Source organism: Bidens hawaiensis, unplaced genomic scaffold (genome assembly GCF_021521415.1).
Source record: "Bidens hawaiensis isolate Kalapana, Puna unplaced genomic scaffold, B.hawaiensis_p1.1 tig00000780_1, whole genome shotgun sequence".
In the NCBI taxonomy this organism is placed as follows: Eukaryota; Viridiplantae; Streptophyta; class Magnoliopsida; order Asterales; family Asteraceae; genus Bidens; species Bidens hawaiensis.
Genome location: NW_027491045.1, coordinates 634,332 through 656,209, shown reverse-complemented (window position 1 = coordinate 656,209; position 21,878 = coordinate 634,332). Strand labels below are relative to the sequence as shown.

The window sequence follows — 21,878 nt, the reverse complement described above, 5'->3', positions numbered from 1 at the left end:
TGTAATCACGTGGTAACACATGTGTCATGCTGAGTTGTCGACCTTTCATTCGGCAGCTATCAACATCAGCATATTCTTTCTCCTTAAAAAGATACCTTCTGGAAGGTTGTCTGATGTGCACAATCAAGGTTGCCCTAATCCTGATTTGGATAAGGACGAGGTTGATTATGTGCACGTATGATATGCGCTCACCCTGAGGATGCGCGGGGTCTTCTCTTTATTCTCACGCGCAGATATTTCATGCGCAGATGTGATATGCACGAGCATGTGATATGCGCCGCGCGCTGATGCGCTGCGCGCATATGTGATGCGCGAGCATATGTGTGCCTGGGCATATGATGCCTGAGCATGTTTTGTATGCGCCATGCGCATAGGTTTTGGCTTTGTGCCTTCATAATGTCTTTATCTTGTGGGTTGACCCGCCTTGCTTGGTGTTGAGGCGGGTACATACCTCTTCAAGCCCCCCCAGTCTAATGTGTGTCTTATCTCGCGCGAGCGCGGTAAGATGGATATTAGACTTACTGATTTTTGTCTTTTAATGGGGTTTTGTCGTTTTCCTTGTTGCTTCCATCGTTGCGCGAAGTTCTATCCATTTGGTTGAAAACGAAGGGTCCAAACACGTGGTTGGTTGGTGATGACGTGCGCCGTAAACGTGTCAGACGTTTCGTGTGCTCGAGGTGCTACAGTTGCCTTTCATGTCCCCTCACACAGCTGTCTTGAACACGTGTCGCACTCGCATTGGTTAGTACCTGCGAGTGGGGGCGCGTCTCTGTTCCGTGGCAGGTCGGTTACATCTTTTTGTCCCCTCACACAGCTGTTAGGGACACGTGTCGCGCCTTCGTTGGCTTGCCCCTGCGAGTGGGGGCGCGTGAAATCCGATCAGCTGCCACATTTCTCTCTCCTGGGCCTATAAAAGCAGGCCCTTAGGAAATTTTTATCTTCATCTTCATTGTTGCTAAAATTCCAGTTTCTGCTTTCACATTCTGATTTGAGTGCTTACATCGATTCGAATCCTCGACTATCGGCTATTACAGTTGTATGTCTGATAGTTCGTACTCGTCTAGCCCTTCAATCACCTCCGTTGCCTCTCGCAGACGCCGTGTGAAATCTGTCGTGATGTCGACATTGAAGCAAAAGGGAAAGGGGAAGAAGGTTGTTGAGACCACATCGGAGGAAGTAGGGAGGACCAAGGCCACCAAAAGGTGGAATGAAATCCCCTGCAAATTGAAGCAGGCAGATCTCGACAACCTCATCACCTCTCAGGGCTTTCCCACCCTGTTTGGCTGCATGTTGCCTAGGTCCGGGCAAATGGCGGCGGACCCGCCTGCCGGCTATATATCCCTATATAGCCACTTTTTTACCCACTGCAACCTTCGTCTCCCGATGACAAGGTTTGTGGGTGCACTGCTGAAGTTCTATGGGATTCACATATCCCAAGTCCATCCGTTTGGACTCGTGCGCGTGACTCACTTTGAGTTCATGTGCAAATCCCAGCGCGAGGAACCCACTCCTCGGCGCTTTCAGTATTTTTATAAGGCCAAGATCCAAGACAATTGGATCTCTTTTATTCCTCGCAGTCAGAAGGTGAAGTGCTCCACTGTTTCATTCAAGAGCCTTCATGACTGGTCTGAGAGGTTTTTTTACATTAAGGCCGGTGTGATCCCCATCCGTATGACCATGCGCTCTATCACTTCTGCGCCTGCGGATGAGGGTGTCCTCAAGAACCCAACTGGCGCATGGGTTAAGAAACTGACCGCCGAACCATCCCCCGCGAAGAAAATTTGCGAGGAGGCGCTGGTTGGGGTCGGCATGAGCAGGCTCTGGGCCGACAGCGCGCTTGAGCCCGTTATCCAAGTCGACGGGTTGTGTAAGTTTTTTTTTTTTTTTTTTTTTTTTTTTTTTTTTTTTTTTTTTTTTTTGCGCGAACATCGTTCTTTTGCTGATATCATTTAACTTGTCTTTGCGCAGTCACCAAGGATTACATCCTTGCCGCTTATGATGAACATGTGGAGGGCGGCTCCGTCGAACTTGGCGCTGGGGAGGTTGGTTTCCCGGATCGCTTCGATGACATGTTCATCCCAGTAGATCTGGATTTTGACTTTGACGGTGACGCGCCTGGTAAGCCTTCGCACTTCTGCTCATTCCTTTAGAATACCCAAGTTTATTAACAGTTCTGTCGCTTGTTTTTGTAGATGCGCTTGAAAACTACGAGCTAGAGCTCGCGGAAGAGGAAGAGGAGGAAGAGGAGGCGCCCCTACTAAAGCGCAAAGCTAAGGGGAAATCTGGCGCAGGGGCCAGTAAGAAACAGAAGAAAGATGACACCCCTGTCGCTCATCCCCATGCTCAAACGAAGGGACCTAAGGAAACCCAGGTGTTTACCACAAAGGTTTCTTTAGCTTCTCTGCCTGTGAGAGTGGGCAGACCTCCTGTCCACTTGAGGTATGGTGGCGTCGCCTCCTCCTTTCGCGCGGCTGAAGAGAGAAGCAGTGCCGCGCCTGCAACAGGTATACTTTATTTATCTTCATCTGGCTGAATTGTTATTAAACCTTTGCTCCTTTAAATGTTTGCAGAGGCAGGGACGGTAACAGATCAGCCGCAGGCGCCACAAGGTGCCACGGCTGCGCCGGGGACTCCATCGAAATCCCCTGTTCTACCCTCTGAAAAGGGTAGAATGGATTTTATGGCGATGTTCGATGCGCGAACAGAATTGCGCCAAGGTAAGTTTTGCACATATGTCTTCTGAATTTTTCCCTTTGGAGTCAGTCATAAACAATTTTTCCTTGTTTATTTGTTCATAGGAGTTGTAGCTGGCGCAACAGTTGCTGGTGATACTCCTGGCGCCGCTGCCGGCGCCGCTGGTTCTGGTCCTGCTCCTGCTAGTGCTGAGTCTCCCCTTATTGGGATTACCAAGGAGCAGGAAACCGTATTGCGCGCCGAACTGGCGGCGTCGAGACCTCCCTCGCCTCCTCCTGCACGCAGCCCTCCCCGCGAGGTTGGTTTGGAGCCTTCCAGGTCGCAGGATAAGAGGCCTGTTGAAGAAGACGAGGAGGACGAGGGGGTTCAAGTTGAAGACTCCTTGGGAGACCGCGCCAGCCCTGCGATGCCGCAAGTGTTCGCAGCGCAGACTTCTGGTGGGGCTGGCGCTGACTTTCCTGCTTCATCCCCGCAGGTATGTATTGATTTGTTGGTCCGCTGCGCGTACCTCCATATAAGTATGTTTTATGACTTAGAACTTTTCTTGTGTTTTTGCAGGAAGGTGACCACGTTTACCGCCCGAGATGGAATATTAATGAAGAGAGTTCCTTTCAATCCATGGGCGTATGCGAGGACTTCTGGGCTCATGCCGTGCCTCCTACTGAAAGGAGGTATCAGGAGGAGCGCACCCGCGCGGACTTGCTGAACGACCATGTTTTCGCTGGGTCGGCTTTCTTCGCTGCTTCCCAAGAGCTTCGTCGTGATTATATTAAAGTACGCGACGCTCTTGTGGAAGCCCAGCGAGAGGCTAAGGTGGCCGCCTGGAACCTGTCTGATGCTCGCGCGCGAGCTGAGAAACTCCAGGCGGAGCTCAGTGAAAACCGAGCAAGTGCCAACACCGCATACATCAAGCGCGGGCATGAGCTCCAAGCTGCGCGGGAGAAGCAGCAGTTGGCGGAGGCCGAAGTTGCCAAGTACGCGCGCAGAGTGCGTGTCTTGGAACAGCAAGCCGAGGCGCGTGACCAAGCTATCGTCCAGAGTATCACTGAGAAATCATCACTGGAGAGCGAGGTTGCGCGCCTGAAAAGGGATTTGGCGGCCGCGCAGGCCGATAGAGATGAGGCCTTGGCGACGGCGGCGTCTAGCCAGGAAGCACTTGGTGCTGCGCAGGCGGAGAAAGAAAAAATTTTGGCGGCAGCAGCGTCTGATAAGGAGGAACTAAAAAAGACTAAGGAAACTGTTGAGTTATTAAACTCTCAGGTTCCTGCCCTCGAGACGTCTGTTGCTGGCCTCGCGCAGGATCGCCAATGGCTGGTGTCACAGGGCATGGCTCGCTGCGCTTTGGCGATGAAATATTCCGCCGAGTTTCAAGCCCTTGTGATGGACTGCAATGCCGCCGCGCGTTTGGTGGGCCGAGCTGAAGGGTTTACGGATGGGTATGAGTATGGCATGTTGAGGAAGAACCCATCCGAGTACCCTTACAAGAGCGATGCGGCCTGCGCGGACATGGCCGCGGTGGGGGAAAAGTATATGAATACTCCCATCCCCATCCTTATGCAGGTACCTTGATCTTAATGAGTTTTACTTGACTAACTTTTCTAAGTGTTTTGTACTCATTACTTTTCTAATGATTTACAGATAGCTGCGCTTGCTGACCAGCCTGACCTCGGCGCGCTAAAGAAGTTGCTTGATGATTGCGAGAGGGCTGGTGGCGATGATGGTGGCGCGTGGGATGTTGCCCCTGCCAGCGGCTTTGGCGCGGCGAAAGAATCTGCTCCTGACACCGTTGTGATCGAAGACTCCAATGAGGAGGAAGAACTTGACTATGGTCAGTTCGGGGATGAGGAGCAGACCGCGCCAGATGCTGCGGGAGATGATGAGGGTGATGAAGCGGCTGACGTCGACGTGGAGACTTGAGAAGCCCTTCATCAAATTTTGTATATTTATTTATTTTTTTTTTTGTACTTGTAATTTGTAACTCATCATACTTGTAAATTTAAATGCAGTGGAATGAAACTTGTTTTCTCCTTCTTTCATCTTGCGCATTTCCATTCATCTCTTCATGTTTGCTTGTATAGATATAAGATATGGTTGCACGTTAAAATAAGAACAAGGTTGTAAGGAAATTATTCACTTAACCATAGTCCTATTTTGTAAGTGGTTTCGCAGTATCTTGTTTATGCTGACATGCGCGATAACTTTTCACAATTCCTTTTTCGCGCGTCATAGTCGCGCTGTTTTTACATGGAAGTATGAGTTTTAGCCATTACATGTCAGCATGCGTTAGTCAGATATCCACTTTGATTCCTCGCGCGATCTCGACCTGAGACCTTAACAACTATGTTATGGCATGTACTCTGCCTTAGTTGTGTTTAAGGATTTTTATGATCAGGCTGCGCGGGATATAAGATGGGTGTTTGTGAGTGTTTTGAGCTAAGGCTCTTTGTTTTGGGCTAAGGCCCTGACGTATTTAGAGTTAAGACTCATTAACGTGTTTGAGCTAAGGCTCGTAGGTTTGGGCTAAGGCCCTGGCGTTTTAGAGTTAAGACTCGTTAACGCGTTTGAGCTAAGGCTCGCGCATGTATGTTTTACTTCGCTTTATGTTGCTTTGAAGTCAATATAGTGTTGTCATATTGTTCCAAATTAATAAAGGAAGTGTGAAACACGTATGCAAAGGTAATAGAACAAATATTGAAAGATAGCGCGACAAATATTGAAAGATTGCGCGAATCATCATTCATGATGGCTTAAAAGCCTTGATTACATATTTGAACTTTTTACATGAAGCATTTTCTAAGTTGTGCCGCGTTCCACGCGCGCGGTATCTTTTTTCCATTCAAATCTTTTAAAGTGTACGCGCCTTTCCCCAAATCTTCTGAAATTTGATAAGGTCCCTCCCAATTGGGGGACATTTTTCCTGGGGGTATCGCGCGACTAGCTTCATTGTTTCGAAGGACAAAATCATTTTTCTTGAAGTGGCACTCTTTAACGCGCTGATTATAATATTTTTCCAGCTTTTTCTTGTATCTGGCTTCATTAATGATAGCCGCTTCTCTGCGCCCTTCAAGCAAGTTAAGGTCCAATCTTCTTTCGCGCTCGTTATCAGTTTTGCTCATCATGAGTACCCTATGGGATGGGCATCCAATTTCTGCTGGGATCATAGCCTCTGTCCCATAGGTTAGGCTGAACGGGGATTCGCCATTGCTAGTTTTGCTTAATGTCCTGTGCGCCCACAGGACATTAGGTAACTCTTCGACCCAAGAATGGGATTCTCCCTCCAACCTTTTCTTCAGCCCATTTAGCAAACTTTGATTCGCGCGCTCCACTTGGCCATTCCCCTGAGGGTGGTAGACGGACGTGAAGATTTGGTTGATGTGCAATTCTTTGAGCCAGCTTGATATCTTCCTGTCAGTGAATTGTTTGCCATTGTCGCTCACAATTTCCATAGGAAGGCCAAAACGGCAAATGATGTGGCTCCAGATAAATTGCTTCATCGCCTCAGCTGTGATTTTTGCTAGTGGCTTGGCCTCAACCCATTTTGTGAAATAGTCTATCGCCACTACCAAAAATTTCACTCGCCCTTGCGCTTGCGGCAGGGGCCCCACAATATCAATGGCCCATTTGTGGAAAGGCCATGCGGAGGTGACTGGAATCAAGTTGTTCTTTGGACGCATGGTGTTTGGCGCGTAGCTCTGACATGCCTTGCATCTTTGGATTTCTTTTAGCGCATCCAAGTACATGCCTGGCCAATAGTAGCCTGAGCTCATCGCCTTGGCAACCACCATGCGCGGACCAGCGTGAATTCCACAGATTCCTTCATGAATCTCCCTAATCACATAGGTTGCTTCTTCAGCATCCAGGCATTTCATGAGCGGTCCAAGATAAGAGCGCCGATATAATGTACCATCAAGTAATTCATAGTTCTGTGCCTTGTGTCTTATCTTTCTCGCCTGTGCGCGATCGTCCGGTAACTTCCCCTCCTTCAGGAATTCCATTATTGGAGTTATCCAGGATGAAGGGGTTGTATGAATTACAAGGACCGATTGCGTTTGCACTGACGGGCTGCTCATTACTTCCACCCTGACATCTTTGCCAAAGTGATCAAAATTAGTTGATGCCATTTTACTCAACGCGTCAGCGGACTTGTTTTCGCTGCGCGAGATGTGTATGATTCTGAAGAAGTCAAACTGCTCAACGAGCTTTTTTGCCTGCTCTAGATACAGAGGCATTGTGTTCTCCTTGGCGTCATATAGGCCGTTGACCTGAGCAGCTACCAAGTAAGAATCAACATGCGCCTCTAGTCTTTTAACCCCAAACTTGCGCGCGATGCGCAGACCAGCCAGCAGGGCTTCATACTCAGCCTCATTGTTGGTACTCTTGAAGTCCAACCTGATAGCATAAGTATATTCATGATTATCAGGGTCCACCAGTTTGAGGCCTGCGCCGGACCCTTCGCTGTTGGAGGCTCCATCAGTGAATAGCCTCCAAACATCTTCTTCATCATTTGCTCGCGGAGGGTCTACCTCGCGCTGAGCTTCTTCAATCTTTCCCTCTGGGATTTCCGTGATGAAATCCGCCAAAACTTGACCCTTTATCGCTGGACGGGGCTTATAAGTGATCGTGTGTTCACCTAATTCCAGCGCCCACTTTGTCAGCCTTCCGGAGAGCGCAGGGCGTCGCAAGACTTGCTGGATGTTGTAACCAGTCAGAACTTCAATAGGATGACCATTGAAGTATCTATGGAGCTTGCGCGACGCGTGTGTTAGTGACAAAACTAACTTTTCCATGATGGAATAGCGTGTCTCAGGGTCTGTGAGCACCCGACTCACATAGTATATTGGCGTTTGTATCCCCTTGCGATCCACCAATAATACTGCGCCGATCGCGCGGTCTCCAGCTGACAGGTACAATGTAAGGGTTTCGCCAGGAAGTGGAGCTGTGAGCGCTGGTAACTTTATGAGACATTCTTTTATCTCAGTGAAAGCTTGCTCGGCCTCAGGCGTCCACTTGAATTGGCTCTTCTTCAAACAGTTCCTCAAGGTGTTAACGAATGGAGTAGATTTGCTGGCGTGGTTCGCTAGGAACCTGTTGATTGACACCAATCTACCATTCAGCTTCTGAACCTCTTTCATGGTGGATGGTGAAGGCATTTCAAGGATGGCTTCCACCTTTTCAGGGTTCACCTTGAAACCATCCTTAGTGACCATTACACCAAGAAATTTCCCCTCTTCTGCGCCGAAAGTACATTTGCTCGGGTTGAGCTTCATGTTAACCTCCGTTAGGCGCTGAAGAGTTTCCTCGATGTCTTTGAGCATTTGTCTCTCCTCCCTGCTCTTGATCACCAAATCATCGACGTAGACTTCTAGATTTCTTCCGATTTGTTCACTGAAAACCGAATCCATAAGTCTCTGATAGGTTGCGCCCGCATTCTTTAAACCAAAGGGCATTTTTGTGTAACAAAAAACACCCTTGTCGGTTCTGAAGGCCGTCTTGTCTTCATCCTGTGGTGCCATTTGAATCTGGTGATAGCCTTTGTAGGCATCCAGGAAACATTTGAGCTTGAATGGCGCCACGGAGTCCACCTTTGCGTCGATGTTTGGGAGGGGGTAACAATCTTTCGGACATGCTTTGTTGAGGTCCTTGAAGTCAATACACATTCTCCATGACCCGTTGCTTTTCTTTACCATCACAGGATTGGCTACCCATGTCTGGTATCGAATCGGGCGGATGATGTTTGCGCGCAACAGGTCCTCCACTTGCTCATTCATGGCCTTCGCCTTTTCATCCCCCATGATTCTCTTTTTCTGTGCAATTGGCTCCACCGACTTAAACGTGTTAAGAGAATGTTGCGCCAAGTCTCGCGGGACCCCCGTCATATCGGAGTGTTGCCACGCGAAAACCGACGTGTATTTTGTGAGCAACTTTTTCATTCTCAATCTCGTTTCGTCTGAAATGGTAGCGCCAATTGTGACCGTTTGCTCTGGGAATTTTGGGTTTAAAATCCACTTCTCTGGCGCATTGTCAGCCATTGTAAGTTTCATTCTCCCTTCCCGCGGCGTGCTTGTCACTGCGCACAAATGATCGCGGTAAACAAATGCTACGCCTGTTGGTGTAGGGATCCCCAATGCGCCGTGCGCTGGCGACGGTACAGCATTAAATTGGGCAATCGTTCCCCTACCCAGGATCATATTGTGGCATGACGTGGTGGGCAAGACCAAGAAGTTGACAACTTCGGCTCGCTTGTGCTCATCATCCCCCATAGTTAGTTCAAACTGAATCTGGCCTAGGGGATGTATGATTTCATTTGAGACACCACAGATTTGTGCGTTCACAATTTCGAGCCGCGCTTGGTCTGCCGGGTCTAACTTTCTGAAACACTGCTCATACATAATGTCAGATTCGCTTCCAGTGTCCACCAGGACCTTTGACACTTCGTAATGAGCAATGTGTGTGGTAATGACGAGAGGACTGCTTATTGAAGGGCCTCCCCTGATTCTTGGGAAGATGACTTGCTGCTCGCGCCAATCTCAGTGGATTTGCGCGCTTCTCTTTCTTGACGTCTGCCCTTGTCGTCCCCCCTCAGCCACACAGATTCTTTTGTACTTCTTGCTGGCAGAGGCTCCTTCCGGTTGCTCATCTTCTATTCTTTGGTTTTTTACCAAGTGAGCCAGCCTGCCCGACTTTACATCCTTCTCGATCGCATCCTTTAAATGATGGCATGCGTCGGTGTTGTGGCCCGGGGACCTGTGAAATTCACAATATTTGCCACTGTTTTGCGGTCCCTTGTAGTGTAGTTGTTTGGGGGGCTTGAATTGGACATTCTCAGTACTTAACACCTGTGAAGGTGTTTTAGTGAGGGGCGTCCATATTCTTGGCAGAGGTCTGCTAGGATCTCTGCCGCCCTCCCTCTTGTCACCCTCCCCGCGATTACGAACTTCTTTTTGGGGCTGTGGTGAGGTTGGTTGCGCTTGTTTTTCCGCGGAAGAAAAACTTGTTGGCTGCAACCTGGACCATACAGAGTTCTGTTTGGCCCTCTTATCTTTGCTGCGCGGTGACTCTGCCTGATGCGCTCTTTCTCTTGCCCTATCTTGGGCAATCTGTTTCTCATTTCTCGCGAAAACTCGCAATGCCTCCATTAACTTGGCCCACGTGGTGGGCATACCATCTTTGCTTACAAGAGCCCGGCGGAGTTGATCACTGCGCGCGCCTTGTATAAAGGCCACGCGCAGGAGCTGCTCAGTTATACCCCCGATTGCCAGGGATTCCTGATTGAAACGAGTGATGTAATCTTCAATCGTTTCATCATTCCTGCGTATGCAGTGCATGATGTCATCAGGATCGCGCGTGTGCCTGCGCTGCTGTACGAAGTGGGCTTGGAACTTTTCTAATAGTTCCTCGAACCCATCAATTTGCCCTGTCGGCAAGCTCTCGAACCATACCCGCGCTGCGCCCGTGAGGCAGCGAGCAAACATATGACACCATGTTGGCATCGTCCAGCTCTCTAGGTTTCCCGTGTTATAGAAACCTTGCAAAAAGTCATCTGGATCTGTTGTGCCATCATATTTGCCCAGACCACTTGGCATCTTTGTCTTGTGCTGGATGGGAGCCTGCGCGATGCGCGCAGTAAACTTTAAGTGTTTTACCAGGATGGCTGGTCTATAGGGCGTGGTTACGTCCACTTGCCCTCTGATCGGTGGGCTGTACGGCATGTGCAGATCCAGATCTGCTCTGGCTCCAGGCGCCATGTTCACAGGCGCGCGAAGCTGTGAGCCTCCTGCATGAGTATCCCGTGTCTTCCTCATGCTATGCACTTCTTCATCACTGAACTCAGTGTGTGCAGTGTGAACAGAATGTCCCTCTTCCGGCGCGCGCGGCCTCTTTGTAGTCTGCTTATCAAAAGCTTGCCTTTGTGCTTGGTCGGCTAGCTTCTTCTGCTTGACCATTTCGTTGTACTTTTCAATCAGACGCCGCTGCTCGTTTATGAGCCATTCATTCGGATCATTTGCTTCATCTTCTGGACCCATTGGTCCTTTCAGCTTCGCGCCGGCCATATTTTGTAACGTGTGATCGTCTGGAGGAGTTTCAGTCTGGCCGTGAGGGGTTGTGACGAAGGGACGGTTGCTGGTGGTACGCGTAGAATCACGCGGAACCCTCAGAACTTGCTGTCCGTCGTTAACACCCTCACGTTCAATATCCTCCAGAGCTTGATTAACGTTACGAACTCCAGAAACCATGGTGATTGATTTTTTTGTAGATCTGGATGAGATCTGATTGCCATTTGTAACAGTGGATGGCGCCAATGAAGAAACGTGGATCTACTCACTGGTAGCAGATCTACTTTCCTCGGGTATGATTAAACTGTTTCACCGATGGTTCCTCTGAATCCGTGTTCTTCCACCTACAAAATGAACAACGCCGTTACTTACCCCTCAGAAAGGGACAGAGGGGTCCTCTTTGGGGTAACCCTCCGGCGTGAGAATCAGTATCTTTGTGGAGAAGATAATAAAGTGTGAGTCAGTGAATCTCTAACTGACTGTCAGTGAATATAATTCAATATGATTGAATGTGATATCACTGCTTGTAACTGTCAATGATTGAGTGTGAATGTGTCATAAAAGTGGAGTTGATGCTGTATTTATAGTGCTAGGGTTACCACCGGTTGGGCTCAACCTCGTTGGCTTCCTCCAATCGCACTGCGCCACGTGTCCTCTGGGACACCTGGCGCTTTCTCGTTGGTTGTAATCACGTGGTAACACATGTGTCATGCTGAGTTGTCGACCTTTCATTCGGCAGCTATCAACATCAGCATATTCTTTCTCCTTAAAAAGATACCTTCTGGAAGGTTGTCTGATGTGCACAATCAAGGTTGCCCTAATCCTGATTTGGATAAGGACGAGGTTGATTATGTGCACGTATGATATGCGCTCACCCTGAGGATGCGCGGGGTCTTCTCTTTATTCTCACGCGTAGATATTTCATGCGCAGATGTGATATGCACGAGCATGTGATATGCGCCGCGCGCTGATGCGCTGCGCGCATATGTGATGCGCGAGCATATGTGTGCCTGGGCATATGATGCCTGAGCATGTTTTGTATGCGCCATGCGCATAGGTTTTGGCTTTGTGCCTTCATAATGTCTTTATCTTGTGGGTTGACCCGCCTTGCTTGGTGTTGAGGCGGGTACATACCTCTTCACTCCTAAAATATGGTATCTTCCTAGTTCCTCACCTTCCTTTTTAGAGTGCTATAACTAAGAATCTCTTTATCGTGTAGAATTTACTAGATTTAACAATTCCAACCCGAAACTTGTTAGTACTATATAATCACTCGTCATTTCCTACAAAAAAAAGCAAAAGCTTTCCATGCAATTTGCCTCACAACGATTGGATGCATTTTGAATGCTAGAAACTTGGTGGCGTTTTAAAGGAATTCGATCAACATCCGTGAAACAGTTAGTGAAGTAAAAACCTAAACCACTATTTTTCCGTAATAATACGTATACTCGGTTGTACCAGCAACTTGCTAGTATTAACCCTTAATTTGCGTAATAAAAATAATCTAGTAGTATGTTTATTTCAAATGGTTTAGAATTCTAGTTATACTTAATTCATGTTAGAAATTGTAAAGAGTTACCCGTTAAAATATATAAATTTTGATGAATAAATAATTATTTTATGAAACCCTAAATCACTATTTTTGTTAAAAGTTTTAACTCAGTCTATGGATATAAATAAATCCTACAGTGTCGGCGAAATATACACACAAATATAACCCCTACAATACAACAAATAAATTTCAGTACCGTTTCGTCGAAAGTACTTCATTCCTGTTCCTAAATCATTATCATCATCATCATCGGATTAAAGTAAACGCTTCACACCGATAATTTACCACCTGGGTTCTTCTCCAATTCTCTTACTTTCCACCTTCATCAGGTATTATATATAACTAATCGATGTTAAATTTGTATACTTTATACACCAAGATTTTAGCTTATATCAGCTGATTTATTGTGTTTGGTGTTTGGTCTTAATTTGATTTATTGGGTTATCTTCTGATTTGTTAATTGTGTAATTTGAACAACTTGAAAACATTGTTTTTGATTCATTTAAGGTTAAAATAATATGTTGGGGGCTTAGGGCATCTTTGCTAGGACAATATGATTTAGTTATTATTCTTAATTTTTTTTGGTCAATGTTCATTGGTTAATTATTAATAGATGATGTTTACATCGGGATAATTACAGATTAACAGCAGATAGACGGGCAACAAGCTGCGCCGCTACCTCCTTCTGAATAGCAAACCCTACCCTACTAAATACAACGTTTCCTTTAGCATGGGCGGAGTTACTGCTGACCATCTGCTGAACCCGCTTAAGGAACTGAACCGCGTCAGGGCCAAGAGCGCCAAAGGTGTCAAAAATTGTGAATCTTGCATATTATTATTCACTTTTAAGGATTTGGGTTTTGGAATCGGTGTTTGATCCCGTTCCGATTTGGGGTTTGAGTTTCTGACACGACACGAATCTGACATGAAATTCGCGTAATTTTGGACTCCAAGTCACAAGTCGGTGAATTTTAATTTGAGGGACTAGTATTGACAAGTCAGTCGTAGTTGGTTATGTTTTCTAATTATAATTATAATTATATGTTTCCTAAATGCATTGTAATTAAATATGGAAATTGTCTTGGCTAGCAAGTTAGGGTTATTCGTTATAAATCGAGTTATGGTTAGACATTAAAAAGTAACCGAGCTTGGATTTATCAAGAGAGGCCGAGATATTTGTAATAGGGTTTTTGAGTTATATTTTCTCTATAATATATTTAGAGTTAATTCAATATTCGTTTGTGTGTGTTATTTGTTTTGGTGAGTTATGTTTGAAAATAGGCCCGGGTCAGTTTCGGGTTGAACCCGCGAACTGTATGTCTGAACGGGTTGTGTTCCCCATGAATTTGCATTTTGGCCCATTTATTTTTTTTATTCTGTATTTTTAATGTGTTTTATGTCATTATTTATACCAATAAATCGGTTCGGTATATCAAAATTTATAACTTAAAAGAGAAATTTGCATAAGATTCTATATAATTAAAATGTTAAATTGTTAATGTAATTGTTTTATATACATTTGCATTTTTTTTATGTAATTGTCTTTTTACAGGAATCTTTAAATTTTTTTCAAGCTACTAATGGCGAACGGAACAACACCGCGGCTATTATTACCTTCAGGATTAACGGAACAACAGCCGTATACGTTAACAAAAACAACAAACTCACCTCAAGAAACTCACAACAAATCAACTGGTCCAATTGCTATACTTTGGGACATGGAAAACTGTCCCGTCCCAAACGACGTGCGTCCCGAAGACGCGGCCGGTAATGTCCGAATGGCCTTACGGGTCCACCCGGTGATCAACGGAGCGGTTAACATGTTCTCCGCATACGGAGACTTTAACGGGTTTTCTAGGCGGTTACGAGAAGGCTGTCAACGGACAGGTGTCAAGCTCATAGACGTACCGAACGGAAGAAAAGACGCAGCCGATAAAGCAATATTAGTCGACATGTTTTTATTCGCCCTCGATAACCCTCCACCGTCTTCCATTATGTTAGGTGCTGTTTGTTTTTCCTCAAAAGCTCTTCCTGACCACTTTTGTCTGCACTGAGAAGAGGGCGCGCAGACGTTGGGCTCTGCAGTGCGTTTGTTTTTCCGAAGACGTTTCATTAAAAAACGTCTGCGCGCCCTCTTCTCCCAGAAGTCTTGTACATGTGACTTCTCACCTCTTCTCCACTTCTTCTTCTTTGTTCCTTCATCATCAGACACTTCACTCGTAATACATGAGGGGGAAATTGTGTAACTTATTCCATCGACAATACAAATAAGGAACCATGGACGCCCAATTGAAACCCTAGTCACCGAGAAGCAGATATCGGGATGGCCGTCTTCAACGTGGTACAGAAGCGGCGGAGAGCCGCCATCGCCGACCGTAAGCGAGCGGCGCACGGTGACCCTCTTACCGGAAAGCTGAAACATAAGCCCCAAAACACCACTATTTCCGGCAAGCGTAAGCGTAAGCTCATGAAGAAATGGCGCCGGGTATTATTCTTTCATTCACTATTTATGTATTATTAATTCATTATTACCATGTTTAAATTAGCTTGTTGAACTGAATAATCTACTGAACAGGACCAGAAGGAAGCTATGGAAAAGGGGCTTATAACCATGGAAGATATCGAGATGGCTGTTGCTGATGGTATCAGTCAATCTCTCACTTTTTATATATCATTGATTTTAAATATGTTCATTGCAGACACATATTTGGTTCATGAACACAAGCTTCTAGTAGTAGTAGTAGAAAACAGACCAGGCAATTTAATCCCAGAATCAACTTAAGTAGGCCTGTATATGAACCGAACATTTGATGAAACTTTTGTTAGGATATTCGTTTATTTAACAAATGAACAAAAAATTGCTCATTTAGTTAAAAAATAAACAGTCTTCTTCTTACAGTCTGCAGATGTTTGGTCCACCTCTTCTGCTGCAGATGCCTGCAGATATGGTCCGCAGACTGCAGATGTTTTACCTCTGAAAAAACAAACCTTAATCTCGGGTGATGTTGACTTTTCTCCCGCGCTTCATGTTCTCGGTCAACGCGGGTACACCGTCATTCTCGTGGTCCCGTCTGGTGTCGGTGTGTCGTCCGCTTTGAGTAACGCGGGTAGTTACGTTTGGGACTGGTCAACCGTGGTCCGCGGAGAAGGGTTCGTGCCCATGCCACTGTCGCGAGCTCATAATATTGAGAACTCGGATACTAAAACCGAAGAAGAAACGATTGTATATAGAGGGGTCTCGATGACATTGACTTCTCACTCATCGTCTGAAGTCGATTCGACATGCGTACAGCCCGGAGATTTGACCGCTTTAAAGGGCGTTTACCGCTCCAGCGTCTTCCTCTTGAACATCAAAAAACCTTTGGACGATTTCTTTGTGCTTCCGATTACGGGAGTTCGAAACTCTTAAAGCTTTTGACAAAATTTAGTGACGTGATCTCGGTCGAAGGCAAGGGTCCGAATAAGTTTGTATTACTGAAAAAATGCTCGACGGACGGTGTAATTGAGCAATGTAGGAAAGGGAAAACCGTTCGTGAAGTATCGTCGGATGAATTCTCGGAAGACGAAAAAGTAATTATCGAAGAACTGAATGAAAACTTTAAGCAGTTCAGGTATGAGTTGCAGGATATACTAGTGAGTTATTCTTGTAGGGTCTTCTTGAGTTGTTTCGAGGCGATTTATCTGCAACGGTACAGGCGGCCACTGGAATATAAACGATTTGGCGTGAACACTCTCGAGGAGTTGCTTGAAAAGATGAATGATGTTGTAGCATTGCATGAAGAGCCAGTGACCAAGAAGAAGTTCCTGGTGGCTACGGGTCGGTAGGGCCGGTTCATGTGGTCCGTGCCTCCATGGACCGTGGTAATGTGTTATTAACCGACGCGGCTAGGGTTGGACTGGTGGTTGGTTTGAGCAAGAATGGCTGCATGGTTTGTTTTGATATACCTTGTGGCTGTTCGAATCAAACCAATGCGTGTTTTATGCAACTGGTGAAGTGTTTTTTACCCCCCACATGTTTTTTTAACTAATGTGGTGGTTGTGTATCTTGTTAATTGTTCATTGAATTATCAAACTAAAAATAAAAATCTTGACTTGGTTCGTTTCGGTCAAGCTTTGTGTAACAAGGGTCGGGAGTTCATGGTGTGCGGTTTCACTTGTATGAATAACGGCTGTAATTATCGTGCCACTTGTATGAATAACGGTTGTAATTATCGTGCGACTTGTGACGTTGGAGATGAACTATATTGCTAATGATTTCTTTGTTAAGTTGTTGGTTTTAAGTCTTTATGTTCTTAATGTTGTTTGATTAATGAAAGAACATGAACAGAGGTAGCGTTCATTTTATTGTGTTTGTGAATGCTCGGTAAAGTGGGATACACTATTAAAGTAGATATGTAACTGGGGCTTTAAATGAATACAAATCAAACCGAATAAGATCATGTTTATATTCATTCGTTAAACATGTATAAAAAAAACGAACGATTTACAAAGACATAACTGAACGAAACTTCTTTAATAGTGTATGCTACTTTATTCTCTTTTGTTCTTTCATTTAACGAATGAATATAAACAAGATCTTGTTCGGTTTGATTTGTATTCATTTAAAACCCCAGTTACATATCTACTTTAATAGTGTATCACACTTTATTCTCTTTTGTTCTTTCATTTATTCCAGAAGTAAAATGTCATTTTCGTCTTTGTGGTTTGACAAATAATCTAAATTTAGTTAAAAAAGTTTATTTTTTGTATATGAATCATCTCCGTTTCCCAGTGCTTGCCAGTTACATCAAAATCACTAATCCCGTTAAATTTAATCATTAAGCCTAGAGTAAACGGTCTTTTCACTCTTTCTTTATTATAATACTTATTTTAGTGAACTGTGGTTTGTTCAAATATGCGGTTTTAGTCCATTAGTTTCAAATTTGCAATTTTCTTTCCTATGGTTTCATTTCATTTGCAGTTAAACCCGAATTCACTAATCTCGTTAATTATGGTCGTTAAACCCATCAATGTGCCGTTCACGTGAGGGACAATTTTGTTCATTTTTTCCCTTTTTTCCCAAAATACACCCTAACCCCTCACGTGATGGGGCTTGCGAATTAGGAATGAGGTTAATTTGGGTAAAAAACGACAAAACCGGTCATCACATGAGGGGCACGCAAATGTTTTAACGACCAGACTTAACGAGGTTTATAAATTTGGATTTAATTGCGAGTGAAATAAAACTACAAGGAAGAAAACTGTAAACTTGAAACTATTGGACTAAATCACAGATTTGGAAAATCACAATGACGAAAACCGCAATTCACCGAAATAAGTATTACAATAAAGAAAGAGTGAAAAGACATGTATACCCCTTCATTAACGATTAAATTTAATTAGGTTAGTGATTTTGATGTAATTATTAAAAATTAGGAAACGTGGATGGTATATATAAAAAAAATATTTTTTTTATTAAATTCACAATATTTATCAAACCACCATGACAAAAATAACACTTTAGTGTTTATTCCGGTTGTGACTTGTACTTTGTTTTCTTTTTGTATTACAATTTATTTTAGAGTAGTTTATTTATTGTAATTTGTAATTGGTATTTTCTATTCCGTACAAGAAATTCTAGAATTCGAGTAACGAGCTTTTACTAATAAAACAATGGAATATTGTTATGAAAGAGGCGGTGTAACGATATTAGGGAGAATGGAGGCAAGTTGCAGGTTTCATGCGTGATGCGACCGGTAAAAAAAGTCAACGTCAACGAATCACTAACAAAGTTAACATCCGTTAGTTGCGGGTCGCTAAAAACAAATACACTTTTAATTGAGACCGCCATCAGCCAAGTTTAAATTTTATATTTTTATCTGCCAATAACACATAATTGGAATTATTTAAAATCAATATTCCTATAACAATACCCTACTAAACTATTAGTATTTAGGATTAAATGAATTTATAGAAGAATAAGAGGACCGTATGGACAAATCACACAACACTTGTAGATTCTGATTCAACCGGAATAAATTTATTTAATTACATATGAATATTTCTAAGTCCTAAGACAAAAATATATATTTTAAAACACAATAAGAACATATCTAAGATAAGAATTACACAACAATAATTCAACTATATGTATGAAATTCACCCTAGAAGAGCAGAAGTATATATTTATGAGGTGTTACCCTAATTTCAATTTGAAACGGAACTAAAGTTTGTAAGACTATATGTGTGGAGGGGCTTTACGGCTCCTTCACATCATTGTCACATTAGAAATGGATTTTAAAGCCTTCATAAAACTTTGTTGTTGTTTAAAGTCCTCTTACCGTACCATTATATATATATACATACGTATATGTTTATGTGTGTGTTCCCATGGCCCTACCACACCTCCCCAATACTACCCTTTGTTTGAATACTACCGATCGAGCCTCGGGACGGTGTTCCTCACCTGTAACACCCCCCAACCAAAAAAAAAAAACCTGTACAGCCTACAAATCCAACATTATGGTGCTCTCACCAACCCTTATCCTGTATAAATTATTATTATATATGTGGCTCATGGTGTAGTTTACCAACTCCTACTTGACCCGGGCCACCATATCATGACATTTTGTATGTGGTAGTGGAACTGGGGCTCCACTTATTCCATCTGTTGAACTACAAAAGCTCAAACGCTTCAACCTTCTTTCTTTCAACTTGTTAATCTTTTTGCGTCTTTTCTACGTCACTGATATCTGATTATATTAAAATAATTTTATAGATTAGCTATACTGATATCAGTTAAACAACTAGTCAACAACTATTTTAACTTATATATTCATATCTATAGATAGTGCACTCATGCATGATGCATAATCACATATGACTGAATTACGTGTATACAGATAATATAAACATATATATTTAGATGTGGATAAGATAGCTTTTCATGATTAATAAATATTTGATTATTTGTGTTTCAATTTATCATGCATGAGTGCAAACATTACATATATGCGATTCATCAGAATATGGTATTTTACAAGACCACACAAAACAAAATTAACCATTAGTTTTCTTTTATTTTTAAGATTTAATAATAAAAGAATAAAAGAAAATTGTATAAATGTAATGTTTGCACTCATTTCTAATGAAATTCTACGTATATAACATATATATGTGTAGGTAGGTTATTATATCAGCTAGGTATTAAACTTTCACGTTTAGGATTGTTTGATTTTGAGGACTATTGCATTTGTCTGGTTGTTGATGTCACATATTTTTATTTTCAATTTCATGTTTCAATTTAAAATTTCTATGTTAATTTTCAAAAATTATGCCTCTTAAATACCTAGCGGGTGGTCAAAAACGTAAATAAAAAGAGAAAAACAAAATAAGAGTTAAAAAAAGTTTTAAATCGAGAAGAATGTAAAGATACATATTTTTTTTTTATCAAAAACAACCTCAAAGGTGAAAGGTCTAATGTTAAGAAACTGTACATGTTTATGAAGAAGATGATCATGTTATTAGCATCGATTATTTTGCTAAAAATACTAGAAAAGCTTCACGGTTCCTTTAACTATTTATTTTATTAAAATAATTTCTTCAGATTATTGTTATCATAATCATGCAAATTATATATATGAGTTTTTGGGTTTGTATTTTAGAGCTTATTTTTTTACATGCCCCATGTCCTGAATTTTTTAAATATTCCCCTTCAATTACATGGTTATTGTTTCTTTGGCTTTTTGTTAGTTCCTTGTACAATATTTTGCTTGTGACTGTTACCTTCTGACCCCAACATTTTGGATCATTTGGTATGTTTGTACAATATTTTGCTCGTGAATGTTAACTTGTGAGTTCTGAAACCAACATTTTTGACCTTCTGGTAGATGTTTGTTGTTCAGGTACAGTAATAACTTATGGCTATGGACAAAATTTACGTGACAACTATCACAAGTATAACCAAATGTCTCTTACACGGGTACAAGTGTGATGTATAGTTGAGAATTTGTCGAACCTACATGACACATAAGCGAATGTTTATGACACCGACACAATTATCAATGCTAGAAAACTAGACAACTGCGGATGAGATTTGCGACTGGAATCATAGCGGCCATAAATTTAGCAACTGAGAAGTGAGAAGGAACCGGTCACAAAACTGGTGACTACCTAGTTTTAGTCGTTATTCTGTCGCAAATATCACAAAAATTAATTAGTTAATTAAACATAGCGGTTGCAAATCGATTGCAAAAGTTCCAACCAGCTAGCGTTGATCGCAGTTCAATCGTAAATATCACAAAAAATAATTAATCAATATTAAACTAAGATAAACGATCAAAATTGGTCACAAATGTTTATGGAGCGTACCAAATGTTTGTAGGACGAACCAAATATGATTTTAATCATTTTAATTTTAAAATGATTATAAAGATAAACTGTAAACTAAAATAATTTATTTCGGACTATTCTACTTTAAACAATCATCTTTTCTAATTAAAGTTAATACAATATTTTAACTATTTTTACATTGCATGAGTAGCTTTATAAAGTGGGCCTGTATTAGAGAAAAACATGATGCAATTAACTTTAATATTCATTAATAATATATAATACCTGCTATCATGTTTTAATTTTGTTCATTAAATAAACCTTATCATTATTTGAAAGAAAATATATCTTTTTAAAGAAAGTTTATCCTAAAATCTGATAATTATCTTGTGAATTTCTAATTATTCAATTATGCCGTTATGCTAGCTTTTAAAAAAACATTTATGGTACTATTGTTAGCTTCGAAAGACTTCTAAAATGAAACATAATATATTATATCATCATTCATATTTTGAATCAAACTAAAAATTAAAAAACTTCAATCAAGTAAAGCACATATTCTTGCGGACACGTCTTTATTTTTAGCTTTGAAGTCACACTAAACATAAAAAAGTACAAAACACTATGATTATATTTCTATAATTCATATCATCACATGAAAACGTTTCAATAAACTTACAAGGCACGTTACGACATATTATTGGTTCTGAAACAAAAGTTATATTCATGAAACACGCTAAATGTTTGTAGGAAGGAGCAAATATGATTTTAAATAATTAATTTTTTTATTATTCAGTAGATAAGTTGCAAATTATGTATAACAAAATAAATTTATTTTTATTAGAAATATTAAGTTGTTGCATGAGAGATGGAGGGAATAACATGCTATTTTTTAGAAACGACTTTCTTTTTATATTTAGACTATTGTCTTTTTTAATTTGAAAAGCACCGTTGTCTCACTTTGTCAGACTATGTTGTCTTAGCCGGGTCTCGTTACCTAAACTCTGCTAAGAAAAGTTATATACTTAAAGCAATAATTTTGTATTTCATAGAAACATCCAAACGATTTACAATGAAGTGGCAGGTAAGCGGGCAACAAGCTGCGCCGCAACCCCCTTTTGGATAGCAACCCCAATCCGACTAAAAACAAAGTTTTGATTCTTATGGGCTGATACGTTACTATACACAACTTTCTGAACCTTATTCAAAAGGTCCACGGCATCCGAAGCTAAGAAACCAAAAGTGTCAAAGGCGAAGGGGATAAACAC

At 42.4% G+C, this 21,878-nt stretch overlaps 1 pseudogene across 1 annotated transcript; it reads left to right on the top strand.

Moving 5' to 3' along the window:
- The first annotated feature begins 14,986 nt into the window (after window positions 1-14,986).
- LOC143535311 (uncharacterized) lies at window positions 14,987-16,578 on the top strand (annotated as a pseudogene). Its single transcript, XR_013135693.1, has 3 exons — window positions 14,987-15,056; window positions 15,234-16,501; window positions 16,535-16,578. The product of XR_013135693.1 is annotated as an uncharacterized LOC143535311 (transcript).
- Window positions 16,579-21,878: the final 5,300 nt, after the last annotated feature.